The sequence below is a fragment of the Puma concolor genome, chromosome B2 (assembly GCF_028749965.1).
Source record: "Puma concolor isolate L17-30 chromosome B2, mPumCon1.1.hap2, whole genome shotgun sequence".
Lineage (NCBI taxonomy): Eukaryota > Metazoa > Chordata > Mammalia > Carnivora > Felidae > Puma > Puma concolor.
The window spans coordinates 108,796,556-108,816,370 of record NC_141671.1 but is presented as its reverse complement, the minus strand read 5'-3'; the positions used below and the strand labels follow the sequence as shown (position 1 = coordinate 108,816,370).

The 19,815-nt window shown below is 40.2% G+C and overlaps 1 protein-coding gene across 3 annotated transcripts in view; it reads left to right on the top strand.

Annotated features, from left to right (window-relative positions):
- The first annotated feature begins 205 nt into the window (after positions 1-205).
- CEP85L (centrosomal protein 85L) overlaps positions 206-19,815 on the top strand; it is a 227,477-nt gene continuing 207,867 nt past the window's right edge. For 2 of the 3 annotated variants that reach the window (XM_086707691.1, XM_086707688.1), the window contains exons 1-3: positions 206-252; positions 11,182-11,266; positions 11,761-11,874. The gene's annotated coding sequence lies outside the window, so the exon portion shown is untranslated. Of the gene's footprint in view, positions 253-10,904; positions 11,050-11,181; positions 11,267-11,760; positions 11,875-19,815 lie in introns of those variants that run through there. The other variant, XM_086707690.1, reaches the window with a different exon arrangement.

Genomic DNA, 19,815 nt, shown 5'->3' with positions numbered 1-19,815 from the left:
TGATGAACCATGTTACAAAGCCGGGCACTGGGTTCTTCATCTTATACTGTTTCCTGGCAGTGTGGGAGGCAAAGTGCATGCAGGAAACACTGTCACCCTTGTGGTTTCAAACAGTTCAGGTTGCCTTTTATGAATATGCATGAGGGGCTGGGTCTTGCTCTTGCCTCTGGAGTTTTCTTGAATTTAACTTAACCCTCACAAACCCTCTTCCTGCCTATCTTTTGAAGACGTTCCTTGAGGGGATTTGAAAAAGTGAGTTATTTCTCCAATTGTGGAGCATTTTACTTTTTCTTTTTCTCTTAAAGATGACAAACGGCACCCTGATTTATTTTTATTCACCGTGAGTCATTTACTAGTCTTATTTTATAAATAATATTTTCTACATCTTACTCAGAGGCAGATGGGAAAGTTCAAGGAAACACCCTCTGGAAAGAGGAAAAGTATTTCAGTCTGGATTTGTACGTTGGTGCCATTGCTAGAGTCCCCTATGCACAGTGCTGCCATGAGGAAATAAACAGATGGCAAATAGTTCTTGCAAAGCAGCATTTAGAGGGGGTTTTCTTTGTTTGAGAAGTGACTGCTATTCTGCTCGTAGGGTGAACTCTGTGTATTCCAGAGAATGCAAAAAACAAGTTGGAAATGCTTTTCTAATATTCGTAAAACAGGTCACTGGGTCTAAAGGGCGCTTGGCCAGTTGGGAGCACACATACACACACTTGATAATCATTATTGCATGTTGTCTTTGCGAGAGGAAGTGGGGGAGGGGAGGGGAGCTCCTCTGAGCCAAGAGGCAGCTCCAGGAACCCACGTGGTGAACAGCATGTGCTGGGAAATGCCAGCATGTGTCGCTCCTCAACTTGGCATACAGACTCAACTCCTGTTTGACAAAATTCACAAGGCAGACAGGGAGTAATAGGGTTGTTTTCTCTGGACAAACAGTAATGGGTGAGGAAATGGGCAAATGTAGGTTGCTATGCAGTTGTTTTGCTGTTGATGTGGGAGCAATGCCAGGCAGCACTTAGATACTGGGAACATTTTCATTAATCTGCAGAGTCCCAGCCTTTCCATAAGAGAACCCCCACTAATGTCTTTTCCTTTAATGACAATAGTTAGGGAGAAAATGTACCTTTTTCCTAGATGTGCTGCTTTCGTTTCTCCACAGGCTAATAGTCCCTTCCTGAAATCCATTATCTACCTAATCCCAGTTGTCATAGATTACCAGTTTCTAACGAACTGTTTCGTTTGTTTGTTTTTAATGTTAGGCATTCTTTTTTTTTTTTTAACATAAACATTTGTGTTTTAAAAATTGCTCAGCACTATTTTGGCATTTAAAGTTCATGATGTAAGAGCTGATGATTTTGCCTCGTTGTTAAGTGGTGAAATAACAGGGTCAAAGTGAGGTTAACAGGATTAGAATCCCAACTGGACTGGAGTCTTTCCTTTTTTTGAAAAATGGTGGGGGAGAAGAATAGAAGGGTGGAAGGAAGGAAGGGAGGGAAGGAGGGGAGGGGGAGGGAGGGAGGAAAAGTCTATTCAAGAGAAAGTCTTATCTGAGCTAAACCTTTTTATATGCTCTTCCTATGTCTTACTTTATTGGTTCCACAAATACCTTTCTTTTTAAATTTTTTTAACGTTTATTTACTTCTGAGAGAGAGAGAGAGAGAGAGAGAGAGAGAGAGAGAGAAACAGAGCATGAGTGGGGGATGGACAGAGAGAGGGAGACACAGAATCCAAAGGAGACTCCAGACTGTGAGCTATCAGCACAGAGCATGACACCGGGGCCAAACTCAGGACCCGTGATATCATGACCTGAGCCAAAGTCGGACGCTTAACCGACTGAGCCACCCAGGTGCCCCCACAAATATCTTTTAAGAGTACACTAGGCATTATGAATAAAATAGAAATTTTGGTTACCATTTAAGGACATACTCTGGATTTTAGTCCCCAAAACTAAATCTGTTTTTCATTTTGCACCTCATATTCTGTCTCCAATGCCATTGAAAAAATAAAATAGATTACCTGTGACTTTTATTAACACAGTTTTGTTTTATAGCAAGTTTATGGATTGTGTTTTCCCCATGTCCAGTTATCTCTACTCTGTTCGGCTGTCCTGGACCACACAACTTAATCCAAGGTCTTAGAACCATGCTGTATCATAAAAGGTCATGCAAAGTGTGCTTTTCAGTGAGTTTTTTGCAGCCTTCTATCCCAGGTCTGGATTGCTTCCTTAGCACCTCTTCCATGAACTCCAATTGCTTGTGAACTTCTCTGTCTTCCCCATAGGCTGTGAGTACGTTCAAGGAAGGGCCTGTGCCTTGTTCATTTCTGAAGTGATGGCAACGTAATCAGCACTTAACAGATATTTGTAGAAAGAAATGAGTGCTGCGCAAAACATCTTTGTTTATATATTCTGACTTTATGGACTTTTTTGTTTTTATGGAATTGGATTCCAAAAGTGAGTTTGTTGGTTGAAGTCTCTCTATATTTTTAATTTTACTTTAGTTTTATTTTTTTAATGTTTATTTATTTATTTTGAGAGAGAGCATGAGTGGGGGAGGAGCAGAGAGAGAGGAAGAGAGAGAATCTTAAGCAAGCTTCACGCTCAGCACTCGGCACTCAATGCGGAGCCCGACACAGGGCTCAATCCCACGACCAGGAAATCATGACCTGTGCTGAAATCAAGGATGCTTAATTGACTGAGTCACCCAGGAGCCCCATTTTAATATATGTTGCTAGATTGCTTTCCAAAAAAGTTAAAGCATTTTCTCCCATATTTCCACCAGTAGTAGGTTTTATTGGTCTTCTAAATGTTTGCTAGTTTAATAGTATAATTTTTATTTTCCTGGCTATTCATCAGTTTGAGTGTTTGTTGGTGATTTAGATTTGCTGTTCTGTGAATTAACTTTTTATATATTTTGCCTATTTTGCCACATAAAAGTTTGCATTTAAATCAATATATATAAAAACAAGTATAAAGTCCTCTTTACCTAAAAATTCCAATTGCAGGTATGTATCATACAGAAATATTTAGATATGTAAACAAAAATATACATGTAAGTATCCTATTACATCCCATCTGCATAATATATGCATAAGCATCCTATCTACAAACATAAGAGCATTGTAGTAACAAAAGCTGAAGTTTTAAGAAAAGAAGGTAGTTTGATATATGGTGTTTTCTTATTATGGAACAAGAAGAAGCATTTTAAAAAATGAGGTAAATCATGTACTACATAAAGGATTTCAGCCTATTGTTAAATGAAAAAAGCAAGTTGTAGAAGAGGAATTGCAGAGTACTACCCTACATTGTATATTTAGAAATGCACAAGTGGAAGAAACTGTTTGTCCTTAATCTTAGAAACAATGAGAAACTGTTTTTTGACTCACGCTGCAACAAGCAGATAGCTACTATTGTAAAAGCTAGGTCACATTCCAAAAGATGCACTGAGGTTTGTTTTTCTGTTTTTTGTTTTTTTTTAATGTTTATTTATTTTTGAGAGAGAGAAAGAGACAGAGCACAGTGGGGGAGGGGCAGAGAGAGAGGGAGACACAGAATCTGAAGCAGGCTCCAGGCTCTGAGCTGTCAGCACAGAGCCCCACGTGAGGCTCAAACCCACAAGCCATGAGATCATGACCTGAGCCTTAGTGGGACGCTCAACTGACTGAGCCACCCAGGCGCCCCTCACTGAGTTTTTATAATGTGGGAAATATATGACCAATTCGAGGTGGCAGAGAAAGAAACATAGGTAGAAAACTCAGTGAGTCAGTTCCTTGAGGGATCAATTAGTTGTGCAGTGACTAGCAAGAGGCACGATTAATTATTAATCTTATGTTTCTTTATGTGACGACTTTCTGTATTATTTGACACATGTTTCACAAACTCTGATATTGATAGCTAAAGATAGTTTACAGTTCAGATGGGTAAATTCTGTGTTTGTAGTGAAAACATTTAATAGAGTCCCTATCTTTTCAGATCCTCTCTGTTGTGTTTCCTAACTTAGATTTAGTTTGTGATAAAAGTGTATCACAAAATTCGGTGTTACTTGAGATCATCATCTCAATATAATGAGTTGGCAAGTAAATTCTGTGTTTTGTTCCCTGGATCGTTAATGTTCTCTATCATTTAGCTTTCTTATCAGTTTATTGAAAGTAGCTTAAGTTTAGCTCCGAGTGATTTGCTTCATAGGCCGTAAAGTTTTATTCCTATTTAAAGGAAGACACGCCTTTCTAATGTTTACATTTTGCCCTCTCGAAAAGATGACTTAACTATGTAGTTTCCACAACATAAGTGTGTATGCGTATGCCTGCAAACATCTTTTTGTATGTAAACCCTTAGAAATGAGCACTGTATGGACATAACAGCAAGCTCTTAACAGGCTTCTGTGCAGGGACAGGGAGAGAGAAAGGGGAAAAGGGATGCTTTGAGAGTTCACTTTTATTCTGAGTACTTCTATAACGTTTGATTTTTTTTTTTTTTAAGGGAGAATTGTTTCGTTGTTTGGTATTTGTGTAATGTTCAGAATGAAAAGAGAAAATAACTAGTAATTAGCAAAAATCAATGTTTTCTGTATCTCTCAGAACAATATTCAAGGAGATGACAACTTTTTGGAATCTAAGGATGCCCTTTAATTGTTGAGTAATTTTCTGGACAGTTATATGATAGTAGTTATACATTTAGTATCTGTTTACAAAAGAAATAATTATCTTGGGGTGTGCCTGGGTGGCTCAGTCGCCTAAGCATCCGTCTCTTGATTTCAGCTCAGATCATGATCTCATGGCACTGGGCTCTTCACTGGGTGTGGAGCCTGCTTTAGATTCTCTCACTCCCTCTGCCCCTCCCCTCAACAACAACAACAACAACAAAAAAAAAAAAAAAAAAAAGAAAGAAAATAAAAGAAGAGAAGACACTACAAATCCATTTGTAGTTTTTAATCTGAAATATTATCTTGTCCATAGGGTTTCTCTCTGGTATCTCAACTCCCTTTCCTCTCATCAGTCTGGTAGATCCCAGCCTCGAGTGAGTTCACCTGTATGTCTCTCTGTGTGCACCCCACCCCACATTATCGAGGTGTCCTGGAAAAATAACACGACTAGGCCATGGGTACTCTCCAACTTCGTGTCATTAGGCCGCAGTCCCTCACAGCTGTCCAGCAACCCTCCTGTGTTTCCCTAGTCACCTTCTCTTCCAGTTGCCATAGTAAATACTTCATCCACTCACCTTCTTCTCAGACATCAGCCTCCAAATAACTCACTTCTCTGATCTAGTTTTAGTTTCAGTCTTCTAGGCTAGATCCTCAGCTCTCAGCGGGTGAGAGCTTGCCTGCTTTGCTCACAGTTACCTCTCAGGACCCAGCCTACTGCTAGAGTGGGCACTCAATAAATATTTAAGGAATGAGTAAATGAGTGAATGAATGATGCTTTATAACAAATAGATGAGGAGGGATATGATGAAGGTTTCTGGGCCCCTTTGAGGGACTAGTGCTTAATGACGTGGAGCTGGCCTAGCACGCGTGGCTGCATGGTATTATTCTCCAGGGGACTGCAGTAGCGTGGGCGCACACAGGGAAACATAAAGATGAAGTCATTCAGGCTTGGGGATTTGCCAGGCTAATGAGGAGCAAGGGAGCTGAGACACGAGAGGGAGTGGTTAAAGTGAGGGACCATGGGATCTCTGCTGGGTAGGGAAGGAGTGAAGAGAGGAGGAGATAATAGGGGCAGATAGGACAAGGCTGATGTGAAGGCCTGGAATAGTCCTGATGGCCTGTGTGAAGACCAGCTAACTGAGAGCCGGAAGTGGAGGGTATTGTGGTTGGAGAGAGAAATTCTTGCCTAAGGGTTTCTGAGGTGAAGCAGTCCAGGGTGGTGAGTTGAGGGTGTGGCTGAGGTTGTATGGGGCTGAATGAACAGAGGGGTCAAAAAAAAAAAAAAAAAAAAAGAGAGAGATAGAGAGAGAGAGAGGCCTTCAGGACGCTGGATATATCACCATGTAGATGTTCCAGGTGAGGAGTAAGTCTGTTTATGGGGGAAAGCGCCACTGTTTACAATGACAGCAGGGGCTGTGAGACTCAAAACCACCTCGATGAGGTGGGTTGGAAGGGGATAAAGGAATTAAATACATAGAGATGTGAAGAAAAGAAATTATTATGATGTAGGTGGTGTTGACTGATACTTCAAGTTGGAGAAGAGACTTAAAAGAGAGGAGTAAATATTGAAGAGCAGTGAAAATTGCGTGTAATTATCGGTTGTTTAAAGCAAACAGCACATAAAACAAAAATTCCAGGAAGTTCAAATACATGTCTCATCATTTGTTATTACTTGAAGATAAAAACTTAAATCATATAAAAGTTTTCTGAACCTCTCAGAAAACATAGCATCATCTCAAGGGGCTCACTTCTAGAAGGAAAACTGTAGTAACTTGCCAGTTCTAGTTCTGGTCAGGCATTCCTAGAATACCTTGGAGTGGATTTTAGTCTCACAGGGATCCCACTTCCAGGGTATCAACAGGTCCTGACAAATAAAGCTCTTGAAAATGTTCTCTACTGCAATGCTCGGTCTGCAGACCTAGTTAATGACAGAAACACATCTACTTCATTTCTGGTACTTTGATTGCTGATAAACTTGGACTTAAATACAAACTACTGTTCCTTCTCCTCTTAGAAAATGAAACTAAAAACAACTGCCTTGTCAAAGCATCTGTGTTCTATTATTACTACATTTAAGGCAGTTTATCAAGTATACATGACATGCAGGATCTGAGTCGTTCCCTCACAGAGAGCAGTGCCCGAGGAGCAGGGACACAGCAAGAGAAAGGCTGTGGTGCTAACAACAAAGCAGCCTCCAGCATCCCCCAAATAGCTCGGTGTTGACTGTGGGCAAAGAGCTGAGAGCAACAGTGTGGGACCGAGTTGTCAGGGAAGGCCTCCAGGCATTACATAAATGCCCAAGGAGAGAGAAAGAATTCACACCAAGGAGGGAAATTATTTATGGCATTGCAAGGGTGAAAAGATTTTTTTTTTCAAGGTCCTGGTATCTCTGATACTGTATCCTAGTGTTTAGACATATGGAGTCACCATTGCCATTAAACTATTAAAATGTGGCAGAAGACTTGGAATCTCTTCAGAGCATGTTGTAGAAGGGCTGACACAACTCCAATTATGCCTTTGGTACAAGTATCATGTCAGATTGATGTCTGCAAAAGGAGAGGGATTTGGAAAACTGCATAATGGGTTCTTATATTGTTTTTATCCTTTATTTGGTGCAATCCACACTCACCATGCCACTAGTAGCTTCCACAAAACTCAACAAGGTCAAGGTCTGTACGAAGGACTTGCTAGCTCCTTTGATCCCTCATGGAAACCTCTTAAAACCTGGATTTGATTCAGAGGTCTAAGCAAAAGCCCTCCATGAAGCCGTGCCATGCCTTGTAACTAAACTTTAAGCATTTTCTCCTTCATTGTTCCTTTAGCAGAAATTATATCCCTGCTGCCCATCTATAAATTGTCCAAGCTGGAAAGGATGTTTTGTGTTTTTTTGTGTTATCTCACAGCCTGGGGAAAATTAACAGATAAAACAAGAAGTCAAAATGTAATAAGAGGGGCACTGTGCAGGATGGTGTGCATCTCTTTGGTATGAAGAAAAGACAGAGCACCCTTCATTTTCTTTTAGAGACTATTTGACCCATGGGCTTAACAAAAGCAGCAGAAGAAATGAGCCAAGAGTGGAAAAGAGTGTGTGTTGGTGATGTTGTTACTTAGCAACAGGAAGCTTCTGGCTGATGTTCTGAACTGAACAAAGGAAAGCAGCTATGACAGCATGGAATAAATGAATGGGGAGAAAATGAAAGGAAAGAAAGCAGATGCAGTGGTGGAAGAAGGCTAAGAGGGAAATGAGAAGTAAAGGAAAAGCATGGAAATGGATGTAGTAGTTACTTAAAAACCAGAATACTATGAATAAAATCATTTGGGAAAAAAAAATAAATGAAATAAAGATGGAAATAGCCAGAAGAATAAGAAGCCATCTGCAGGGGAAGCTGGTAGGCAACTAATTGGTGGGAGAAAATCCTCCCATGTATTGAACTCACAGTTCCTGGAATCTGAGTTTGAGGCCATGTAGGCTTGAGGCAAGGTGCCCAGAACAAAGTCCACACCACTGAGTCTGATTAGGCTACTCAGAAGATGAGCCAGGAGGTATGATAGCTCCAGGGATATTTTGGTAGCATGTTAGAATAGGTATGAACCCATGGAATAACCCTACAATAACTTTTAGGCTTTTAGACCACTACATCAGTTCTGACCCAAAAGGGCAACCCCAGGAGAATTGGAGAAACTTTAGATCTGGCAAGAAAACTCCTAATTCCATCTCTGATTCTTTCAAAATCTTATTACAATGTCATAGCACAGAGCAGGCCAAAAAAGTATTTACTATGGATACATAAGCCTTGATGTAGTCCCAGGGCCTTTGACATGGCAGTTACATGACATCTTGTAGGCCTGGGTGTTTGTTTATATTACATGACCAGTAAACTTGTCTTCTACATTTGTTTCTTAAAAGGGCAACCATGCTTCCTAGCCCATCCTCCGCATTTTTTGACCATTTACACTTGTAAGTCAAAATATCATGAGCATTTCCTCCCGGTATATGTACATTTTTATTCATAAGCAATATACATATACTATCCAATGATACGTGGGTCATTAGAATATGACAAGATAAAATTATATACATGTGTTTTTAATTTTATTTAATTGCTTAAGGGTTTTATTTTGTTTGTTAATGGAAACTTCACCTCCTTATCCTTACCTTCATTTCCCCACTCTTCCTCTAGCCTACCTACCTACCAACCACAGGGCATAACTTAGGAGGTAGCATGGAACAGGGGACATTAGGTATTTGCAGTAAATAGAAGTGGAATGACATTTTTCCATTCCCTGCTCAGAGGTATCACCTCATATTTTATAGGGATACTTGGAATTATGTTATCAACCCCCATTATTTATATTACCACCTTATCAACTCTATATGTTATTCATTAGCTACATATAAAATAGGACTAAGTTTTTAAGTTAATCCTCTTTCAAAAACACTTCTTTTATCTATAGCATTTAATTTCTAGTTAAGCATGGCTAAACAATACACTTTTTGGTCTGCTTCTTTCTCAAATCTCACTAAACTGACAGTGAAAGGATAGGCCATGAAGAAGCAATGAAAATTATAAAAAGCTCGGTGTATCTATTACTGCATAAAAACTACCTCAAAATTAGTGGCTTAATATAACACCATTTATTAGAAAACCATTCTTGGGTCAGCAATTTGTTCAAGGTGCGGTCCGGATGACTCATCTCTGCCCCCCGTGGCGTCAAGTCGGCTTACTTGCAATTGCAATCAGTGGGCATTTAGCTGGGGTTAATAATTAGGGTGCCTTAGGTCTCCACATGGCTTCTCCAGCAGGCGAGCTCAGGCTTCCTCACGTATTGTTGAGATTCCAAAGAAGGCAAGAGCTGAAGCTGCAAAGGCTTCTTGAGGACTTGTTAGAAGTCATAGACATCACTTCTTCACTTCTGCAGCATTCTGTTGGTTAATGCAAGTAGCAAGGTGTAATAGACTGGGTTGTGTTCCTCTGAAACTCTTATCTTGAAGCCCTAACCCGCAATGTGACTGTATTTGGAGATGTACAGACTTTAAGAAAGTAGTTAAGAATAAATAAGGTGATAAGGGTGGGCCCTTCATCCAATAGGACTAAGTGCCCTTCTAAGAAGAGGAAGCAACACCAGGGATATGCATGCACAGAGAAAAGGCCTCAGCAAGGAGGTGGCCTTCTACAAGCCATGGAGAATGGTCTCACCTGATACCAATCCTGCCAATACTTTGACCTTGGACTTCCAGCCTCCACAACTATGAGAAAATACTTTCCTATTGGATAAGCCATCCAGTCTATGGCATTTTGTTATGACAGCCTCAGAAGACTAATACACAAGCCCAGCCCAGATTTAAGGAGTAGAACATAGACGCCACCTCTTGATGAAAGGAGCTGTAAACAATTTTGTGACCATTTTTAATCTACCACATTTGGAAAATGTCAGCTTGTTTTAGAAAGTGTAAGTATATCAAGAGGAATACTTAGAGAAATGCACATATTACTCCTCCCTACCACCGCTTATTTTCTTTAAACAACTTTGTAACTGAAATTGCATCAACATTTTTTTTTTAATTTTTTTTTCAACGTTTATTTATTTTTGGGACAGAGAGAGACAGAGCATGAACGGGGGAGGGGCAGAGAGAGAGGGAGACACAGAATGGGAAACAGGCTCCAGGCTCCGAGCCATCAGCCCGGAGCCCGACGCGGGGCTCGAACTCACGGACCGCGAGATTGTGACCTGGCTGAAGTCGGAGGCTTAACCGACTGCGCCACCCAGGCGCCCTGCATCAACATTTTTTATCTAGGTAAATAAGAGGTAGTAACTTAGTAGGCATATATATAATTAGGTATAACTAGAAAATGATATCAAAGGCATAGAATTTCCCCTAGAAAGCAGAAGCCACATTATGCCAAAGCAAAGCTATATATGGAGAATAAATATAGAGGAAAAAAATGCCTTTTCTAAGATTGAGCATTAAGCTTTAAATACTGTATTAAATTTATTCTTCTCTGACTACTGAGTGAACATTTTTCATTTTCCATAGTTGTTGTACCATATCAATAGATGTTACATCATATGGACCTTTCTCCGTCCTTTTCTCTAATAAAAACCTCAATTTTATTCAGGTATTCAACCTATCCCTTTTATACAGAGGCACACTAATTAGATTGAGCCATCATGTTAATTCCTTTCCTCTATCGTAATGACCAGTTCAGAAATCCAATATTGAATGCTATTTTGTACATGCCATTTCCATGGTGACCATTATTGATGCAGAGAATGCAAATCACTCTGAATGGGAGGACTTATAATCCATGACTCTGAGATGGATGGTCTCTCTTCTACTGAACATAAACATTGTGATCTGGTGGCCACCTTAATAACCATGAGGACTGCTCACCTAAGGACAAAGGTAATACACTGAGGCTCCTGAATGTCACCTTCTGTCTAGAATTCTTCTTGTGTTATGTAATAAGTGTTCTGACTCTTTAGGCCAGTTTCATACAGGATTTTTTTTTTTTTTTTTTTTTTTTTTTGCCTGTAGCCAAAAGAATCCTTCCTATCTGATGATGCTGTTCCTGTTTAACCTGAGGAGTCCTCAATGATCTCACATGGAATGGTTTTACAAGGCAAGTCAGTTCTTTCCATACTCCACTCCATTGCTCCTCAAAATCGCCAGATCTGTAAGCAGATTGAGATCTCTGTATGCCTCACAAGATCCATTTTAAAGCAAATCTAAGAAGAGAAAACACACCCATCAGAGGAATTGAAAGACTGCTAATTTATGTTGGTAAAATATGGACAATATGTGTGGAAATGGATTCTGAGAGTACCAAACTAAGGAAGGAAGAACACAATTATAGATCAGATAGAATTTATCACTAGGGATGCAGTTATTGGAGATTCTGGATTTAATGTTCTAGCTCAAACAGTTGGAAGTTGTCTAAATTATTTGCTAAATTATCTCATGAGCTGTGCTCAACAGTAGCCCATTCTAAATGAACCTGTGATACTAGAAATTTCTTATTAAAGGGGAAGAAATCCAGAAGTTTTATGGAGATACAGATATTGGGTAGATTATCTCCTGTGAATTGTTCACCTATTCCCTGTTTCCTTCTTCTAGGGGGAGGAAGAAATGACCAGAAAACATTTCCCATACCAGGGGCTTGAGAATTGTATAGGTGTATGCAAGATCCCACTTCTTAAAAAGCACTTTGGTGGCTCTTCATATGCTGAGGTAAGAAGAAAATACTCTGCGTTTGAAAAGCACTCCTGATTTCAAATTGGCATGCTAAGATGGAAGAGGGCAAGTAGTGGCACTTAACTGTCAAAGTCAAGGTGGGCATGCTGACCATAATAACAATAGAGCTGGCATGGTGTTCAAAATGATACAACTCTCAAAAGTTTCTGCAAGTTTTTTATATGTAAGAGACTCACAGTGATCAAAGTAGATGATAAGTTAGGGTTCTAATTCATTTGTATAATGGAAAATACTCCAGGGTTAGTGGTTACAGTTCTAGTGGTGTGTTCTTGAACTCGGTAGTTCTGGTGGTGGCCTTTGGACACCTGCCTCTCCAATCTTTACAGTGATTTTGTAAGCACCTAATCTCCTGTCTTAAAACTCTTCTACTTAAAGTACCTAGAGTGGTACAGTGCACATAACACTCACTGATGCATTCCACTAGAGCTCTAAACTCTTGCCATGATTCTTTCTTCAGTTTCTGGGTATATTATTGGGATAGATACTCTCAGAAAATGGCAGAATTCCAACATTGACTTCTGATCTATTGATTAGAAGCTACCAAAGATATTATGGTAGGAATAGTTTAGTGAAAGCTCAGGAGCTCAGCCTCCCAGATCTCAATTTAAAAAAACAACTTACTGAGGGGCACCCAGGTGGCTCAGTTGGTTGAGCATCTGACTTCGGCTCTGGTCATGATCTCGTGGTTTGTGGGTTCGAGCCCCGTGTCGTGCTCTGTGATGGCAACTTGGAGCCTAGAGCCTGCTTCAAATTCTGTGTCTCCCTCTCCCTGCCCCTCCCCCCTCACGCTCTGTCTCTCTCTCCCTCTCAAAAATAAATCAAACATTAAATAACAATTAAAAATACTGTAATTTTTTAACTGCCTCTTTAAGAAAATACTGAGATGAGGCTACTGTATTTCCTATCATATCCCTACTTTGGGCCAGTGCAAAACATGGGAGAATTTTGGGGTGCCTGGCTGGTTTATTGATAGAGTGTGCAACTCTTGATCTTGAGGTTAGAAGTTGGAGCCCCTTGTTGGGCATAGAGATTACTTCAAAAAAGAAGATGGGAGAGTTTTGAGAATCCAGGGGATTACTATAGGCTGAGTCAAGTAGTAACTACAAGTACATATGATCTTCCATGTGTAGTTGCTTTATTGCAGCAAATCAACATATGCTGTGGCATACTGACTGCAGCTTTTATCTGGACAAATCTTCTTCTCCGTTCCAACACAGAGAATACCAGAAGTAGTTTGATTTCGCCTAAAGTGGCAGAAATAGATTTTCAAATCAAGATTATCTTAATTCTCTATTCTATGTGCCATAAATGAGTCTACAAGAATTAGGTTGTCTAACCATCCCCAGGACTAAATTGGTGATAATATGCTGATGAGTTCCAGAGAGGAGAAAGTGCTGGTATCTTAGACTAAAAGTAGGCATGCCAGACGGTGGGAAATAAATCATATGTTAATACAGTGAAGTTTCTTGGGATCTGTTTTGTGTGGCATGTGAGTTTATCCTCTCCAATGTCAAGGACAATTTGTTTTCTACATCTAGAGAAAAGTGCTGTGATTAATGGTGCTGTTTGGATTTTAGAAGCAGCATATATCACATTTTGTGTGTCCTTCAGCTCTTTCCTGAGACACCTGAAAGGCTGACAGCTTTGAGTAGAGTCCAAAGGAAAATTCTCCATGTGGTCCAGGCTGCAGCTTTTCCATATGGCCTTGTAGGATCCAGTGAGGTTAGTGGTCATTAAAAATCAATTTAAGTCTGTGGTGTGGAAAGATTTAATGCAAGATTCACAGCAGAAAGATCACAGTTTTAGGAGAACGCTATACCTCCTTCAGTGAATAACCATTCTTCTTTGGAGGAATAGTACTTGGCTTGCTATTGGGCCAGCCATATACCTGGGCCGTAAAAACCAGGTACTTATGAAATATAAGCTACCTATCATGAACTGAGTGTTATCTGATCTACTCAGCTATAAAGTCAAACATAGCCAAGTAGAAATAGTCTGTGGGTGAGTGCATCTTAGCAGATCCTGAAAGCTCCAGTCTCACACACTGATATCTTCCTGTTATGCCTACTCATGCCACACTGCCACCTCTCCACCAACCAACCCACAGAATCATGAACAGTTAACTCTCTATTATGAGTTAACTGAAGAAAAAGAAAAAGAGAGCATAGTTTACAGATGGCTTTGCATAATAAGCTGGAACCATTTCAAATGGATTGCTGAGTCCTACTCAGTCCCACTGAAGTGAAGGTGGAAAATTTTACCAGTAGGTACAACTTTGAGAGATATGACATCTTTGTTTTTTTTCCCTGGAAAGAGAGATAAGTTAATAGGCAGTAACAGATGATTTAGTCAGATTGACATGGACATGAAAAGAGTAAGAAGGCCAGAGGACTAGTGACAAAAAGGCTTGGGAAGAAGCATGTAGGTGGGTCTCATAAAATGGGCCCATGTGTAAAGATAGTTAGGTTCCATATACATGTCCATAATATTGACTGACAGCCCAATATCCATTCTTGTGAATAAAACTTCAATTTTATACAGGTATCCAGGCTCCTGCATGTGACTTTATACTCCAAGGAAGGCTGGTCACATTTACACCCAGCAGGTGAATCAATTAATCTAGCCAATCACAGTTATCTAATCTCCTTACGAGTGGTTGGTTTATGAGAAGCCACGTGACCCAATTTTGGCCAATAAGACATTGCAGGAAGTCTGCTGGGGGGTTAGTTCTGTGCTAGTTTCTTCATCTATTAAAAAGAAAATAAGGGGTACCTTGGTAGCTCAGTTGGTTGAACATCCGACTCTTTATTTTGAGTCAAGTTGTGATCCTGGGGTTGTGGGATGGAGCCCCGCTTCCAGCTCTGTGCCAACAGCATGGAGCCTGCTTGGTACTCTCTCTCTCTCTCTCTCTCTCTCTCTCTCTCTCTGTCTCTGCCCCTTTCCCCTGCTCGCACTCTCAATATACAGATAGATAGATAGATAGAAAGAAAGAAAATAAGATAGTCCCTTCATCTGCCTCACTTGGAAATGGGAGTTAGCCTTACAAATAAGGAAAGAGAGGGGTGCCTGGGTGGCTTAGTCGGTTAAGCATCCAACTTTGGCTCAGGTCATGATCTCCCAGTTCGCAGGTTCAAGCCCCACATCAGACTCTGTGCTGACAGCTCAGAGCTTGGAGCCTGCTTCAGATTCTCTCTCTCCCTCTCTCTCTCTCTCTCTCTCTCTCTCTCTCTCTCTCTCTGCCTCCACTGCTCACACTGTCTCTCTCTCTCAAAAATAAATAAAAACTTTTTAAAGGATTTTACAAATAAGGAAAGAGAGGGTTGCACTTGTGCTTGTATTGGTTGTAGCAACAACTAACTGCATCAGTGGTAGTACAGAAAGTATGGTGTTGACAGTGGCAACTGTGCAAGCTGTAATAGCTGACACTAAGTGGCAGCAGCACCCATGTCCTCACAGGACTAGTTTCGTGTTAGATTCTGGTTGTATCCCCGGCTGCATGGCTTCTGAACTGGATTGCTCTCCTGGATAGTTTGTTTTGCTTTGTTTTGTTTTGTTTTTAACGTTTATTCATTTTTTGAGGGGAAGGAGGGGAGGAGAGAGAGGGAGACACAGAATCTGAAGCAGGCTCCAGGCTCTGAGCTGTCAGCACAGAGCCTGATGTGGGTGGGGCTCAAACTCACAAACCTCAATATCAGGACCTGAGCTGAAGTCAGACACTTCAACTGACTGAGCCACCCAGAAAGCCCTCTCCTGGACAATTTTTGAGCTAACCAATAAGACTTTCAATAAATCCTTTTTCTGCCCAAACCAGGCATAGTCCGTTTCTATTGTTTGCCGTGAGGTTCCCTGGCAGATATAGATCTTCTGGATCAAATGATCTTTGAGATATTGGTCCAAAAGAAAAGCATTTTTACAGCACTATCATTGTTTTCAGAGTTGAGTGTTTCCTTTCAAGTTTTACTTTTTGATGTTATTAAAAGTTAGGAAAGGGGCGCCTGGGTGGCTCAGTCGGTTAAGCGTCCGACTTCGGCTCAGGTCATGATCTCGCGGTTCGTGAGTTCAAGCCCCACGTCAGGCTCTGTGCTGATGGCTCAGAGCCTGGAGCCTGTTTCAGATTCTGTGTCTCCCTCTCTCTCTGACCCTCCCCCATTCATGCTCTGTCTCTCTCTGTCTCAAAAATAAATAAACGTTAAAAAAAAAAAAAAGTTAGGAAAGACAAATGTTCATCCACCTACCAGTAGTATCGTCTGGATCAATCTCCAGCTTGTACAAATAACTAAGGAGTAAAACATGGAAATTTTAAAAATTTATTTAAAATTAATAATGGACTAAATGAAAAATATGAAATTGGAAATGGAAAATAAAGGCAATACCTTACATAGAAGTTTTGGTGCTAGCTTTTACTTATTACTGCTCCTGAAACAAATAGGCAGAACTTTAACTCTCACAGAGACTTTTAAAATGTATCATCAGACTATCCTTTTTCATGAACTGTATGTTGTAGTTTCACCAATTTTTCAAACTATCCTGAATTCTCTCAGTTTGGGCCACATGATTCCTACCTTCACAATCTTTGTATGTCTATACCTTCAGGCCAATGCTAATCAGAGGTAAGAAGAATTTAAATAGCCCCAGCCTCACATTTTGGCTTACTATATGCCAGGCATGCTTCTTGGCATTAAAGATGCTTCAGCATCCCAAAGATACAAATTTTAAGTTTTAGTAGGACTTCCTTTCTAATGATTTCTCTCCTTGCCTGCCAGCAAAAATCCCTCATGCCCTCTTCTGTCAATACATCTATACTTTGTTTCATTTCCTCTGTACTGGCCTAGCTCACTGCCATCTGTGCCCCAAGTATGGAAGTGTAGTGGGAAGTCTCAGTAAATCTATTAGATGAAAAGAAGTTGGGCATTGTTGCTTTTTCCATTTGAGAGATTAATATTTTTATTTACTTCAGATGTATTATCTTATACTTTTGTAAGACCCAGATGTTTCAAATTAGTCAATGAGGGTGAGTCTTTTCTTGTTGGGGTGGGACGGGCGGGGAGGTTGTTTTTTATAGTTGCAATGCTTAGCTCTGAACTCTGTCCTTGGGGGACTATTTTAATGCCTATATCACCTGCTGGCTTTGGGAGCAAAGGCTGATTGCTTTCAATGCTTTGTCCCATATATGGGTGCATGCCTCTTCCTTGGACATCGTTTAGTTCAACTGAGATACTTAATACCCAAATTGAACTTCACAAAAAGGCTAGAATATAATGAAATGGCAATTACTAAGAGTAGGACCATAAGAGTAAATAATATAACATACATTGTATAACTTACTCATCTTCAGCTTTTAACTCATTATAGGGCCTTTTCCTTTCTGTTTTGTGTTCTGTTTCTGCAAGCCCATATCCCCAAATAGCTGGCCTTGTCACTCTTAAGACCCAGAAAGGGATGGGAACTTCCATTTACCTTAGGCCCATCATCTCAGCTCTGGATTTCTACCTGAGGGCCTCCTTCCCCGGATATTTGATCCTGGTAATAACCACAGGCTTTATGAAGGAAGAAAAGACATCTCCAGTGGCATAGCCTAACCCTACCAATCCTATCCTAAGCACACATATCAGGTATTAGGCCTCTTTCAACTGCAGGTGACAAAAATTTATCTTAAACTTGCTTAATAAAAATACATAATTCTTTGGCAAAGATAATTGAAAAGACAGATCTTGCTTTTTCAGGCAGGGCCGAACAAGGAAGTTCAAATGACTGTCATCTGTCTATCGTCATTTGACAGAGCTTTTCACGTGCTTTCTCTTTTTCTCTATCTCAGTCTTACTCTTGTTTAGAACTCTCCCACCCCCCCCCCCCCCCCGTCTATTCTTATTTGTTTTCCTTTCCTTTAAGTCCATCTCCAAGGAAAATTGCCCACACTTTAGTAAAAATGGCATTAGCAACTTTAGATCTACCTTAAACTACAGCAGTCCCAATGAAAAGAGAATGATGCAATCCCTGCCTTTTGGTGTGGGTCCATCAAAATCTTAAGAGATGGCTCTGATTGGCCCAGTGTGGCTCTCTGAACCAATCCTGTAACTGGCAGATGGAGGCTCTGATTGGCCAGCCTAGATAACGTAACTATTCCTGTGGAAGGAGTGCCCTGTGGTTGGCAGTTTTACTAGGAGCAGAGTGGTATTTTCCTAAAGGAAAAACCTCAAGGCATTCAAAAAGTGACAGATCCAGATACACTATGGTAGTCCCAATATTCGTTCTAGAGATGTAGGTATATAACAGCAGGAGATTATTAGAGTCATAGTAAGATAAATTTGCTATGGTCTACAGGTCAGACACAGAAAAAATTGTGAATTATTAATTATAAAACTGGTTCAGTCATAAGCAATCTGAAACATTACATCACCAGAGTTGTGGAGAATGGTCTCCAAAGTATTAGACAAGCCTAAATCCCATATAAGATCAAATGCCATATAAGGCATATCCAGAATTTAACATGAAATATTTTTGAACTTTAAATTTAATGAATTTACTTTAATAATTTAAAAAATATATAAGTTACAGACCCAATTTGGCTTTCCCTGAAAACACAGGCTGAGACAAAGACTTGGCTGCAGATCATATGTTAAGGAAGTAATTCTAGGAAACAGGGAGAGTGAGACAAGAGAAGAAAAAGTCAATATAAGGGTGTGTTATTTAAGTCTCTGCTGAAGGCACGAGGACTCAGTTTGGCTGAAACTTTTGGGAAGTATGAATTTTTTTCAGAACTTTCTATCTGAGGGAAGTGAGGATGAAATATGGTTCCCACCCTTGGCTAATGGCTGACATTTGCCCTGGGGAGTATTAGCATAGCTCACTTCAGGGCTGTGTTTATACGTAAGACCGGTGGCTCCAAGGCATGGAAGAGGCACAAGACCGAAAGTGGAATAATTCTATACCTGCTTGAGTTAGGATCTTGTCAACAGAAGGTGAACCTTAACACTTAATAGCTAAAAACAGAGATGGGCCAAGGGAATGGGAATGGGGCTCCAAAGTATCTGCTATATAAAATAAACATATGTGAAGACCAAATATGGTACATACATGGTTTGCCAGTATTTGATTTTCAGTCCATTGGTTTAGAAATTCACAAACTAGGGGCACCTGGGTGGCTCAGTTGGTTGAGCATCTGACTTCAGCTCAGGTCATAATCTCATGCTTCCTGAGTTCGAGCCCTGTGTTGGGCTCCCTGCAGTCAGCTCAGAGCCTGCTTAGAATCTTCTGTCTCCCTCCCTCTCTCTCTCTCTCTCTCTCTCTCTCTCTCTCTTTCTCTCTCTCAAAAATAAATAAATAAATAAATAAACATTAAAAAAAAAATTCACAAACTAGGGGTGCCAGACTGGCTAAGTCACAGGACTGTGTGACTCTTGATCTCAGGGTTGTGAGTTCAAGCCCCACATTGGCTGTAGAGATTACTTAAATAAATAAAACTTAAAAAAAAAAGGAATTCACAAACTAAATTCATATCATGATCTAACCAACTTCTCAGAAACTGTAGAGATCAAATACATAAGAGGGCCAAGTTTTGCTTCTTATTTATGTATTAATTCAACCTATTTAATGGATGTTTGCCACATGCAACATGCTGGAGATATATCCAAGAACAAGATAAACAAAGTACCTGCCTCACGGAGCTTGCATTCTGGTTAGGAGATAGTCAACGAACGAGTAAGGTAATTTTAGATTATTGGGTTACAGGTGCTGATGAAAAATGAAACAGCAGAAGCTAATAGAGAGAGAAATATGGCTGCTATAGCAGATAGGGTGGTCATAGAAGGATTTTCTACATGAATGACATTTGAGGAGAAACCTGAATGAGAAGGGGCAAGCCAAATGAAGGTCTGGGAGGAACATTCTAGGCAAGATGAACAGTTTATGTAAGAGCTT